The sequence below is a fragment of the Penaeus chinensis genome, chromosome 29 (genome assembly GCF_019202785.1).
Source record: "Penaeus chinensis breed Huanghai No. 1 chromosome 29, ASM1920278v2, whole genome shotgun sequence".
NCBI lineage: Eukaryota > Metazoa > Arthropoda > Malacostraca > Decapoda > Penaeidae > Penaeus > Penaeus chinensis.
This window is the reverse complement of record NC_061847.1, coordinates 25,467,897-25,469,275: the sequence shown is the minus strand read 5'-3', so window position 1 is coordinate 25,469,275 and position 1,379 is coordinate 25,467,897.

The window sequence follows — 1,379 nt, the reverse complement described above, 5'->3', positions numbered from 1 at the left end:
GATCAAATATATTTGTGTGTGTATATATGTATGTATATATGTATGTATGTTTGTATGTATGCATGTATGTATATACATTATCTGTGTGTAAGGTATGTGTGGATGCATGTGCCCATCCATATACAGTAACCTATTTATCTATGGTATCTATGCGTATCAACATATCTATATCTATCTATCTATGTCTATATCTATATCTATCCAACTATATATATATTCATATCTATATTTCCCACCCACCACTCTATATATATAATCATATTAATATAACGCATCAACCCATCGCTTCCAACCACAAGAGCCCCGCATGGCGAGTCTCCAGGCACGCTTTTGACCCATCTCTAACTCCTGGCGACAGGTTTCGTTGGCGACGGTGTTCCAAAGTTTGTTGAAGTGCTAGGATACGTCTATTGTTAACTTCCAGGAGTGAATCTAGACTGCTCCAGTCTCTGGTGCCTTAGTAGGTGGTCGCGGATATGTTTCAGAGGAATGTGGGCGAAAATCTTGCCTGGTATACTAAGCAGTGTAATGCCACAGTAGCTGCTACTGTCCCAATGATTGCCTTTCCCCTTATAGAGAGGGATGACCACGCCCCTCAACAGGTTGGGGGAAATGGAACCAGACAGCCAGATGGCAGTCAAGACTGCATGCAAGCCTGTGCCATAGGTTCACCCCCAGTCTTTAGCAGTTCAGCAGGGATATCACATATGCCTACAGCTTTCCCACTCTTCAGCTTAGAAATCACCATCCTAACCTCAATTAGGGCAGGAGGTTCCTTGCTGATGGGTGGGTCAGGCACAGGTATTGTAATACCACTTGCATCCTAGCTAACTCTTGGAGGGTCTACCTGGTACAGCTCCTCAAAATACTCAGCCCAACGTACACAAACCCCAACATGATCTGAGATGATCTGTCCATCCACTGAACAGACTGCAGCTATCTGCGAGAAGTGCTTAAAGTTCAGTTTTCTCAGAGCTTAGTAAGCTGGGTGAAGATCATTTACCAAGAAATAGCATTCAATCTGCTACGCAAGATTCCTGATGAACTTTTCCTTGTCCCTTCTCAGCAGTGTCTGAGCCATACACACCAAGGAACAGGGCAAATCCTGATTGCCATTCAGCCGAGTCCTGCAACACGCTTCAGTGGCCTCTAATGTCATCAGGGAGATGAAATTCTGCCTTGCCCTCGGGCATACTCCAATGGACTCCTCCTTGAAGAACTCCCACAGAGCAACTAGGTCAGTCAGGTTTTCAAGTTCTGTGAATCGATCAGAGGCTGCTGTGGTGAATCCTCGGGCACACTCCTCTTCCCTCGGTCTGTCCATGTGAAACACCCTAGAGTGGCCATTGGAGGGATGAAGAGTTTTGAAGTAGACCCGA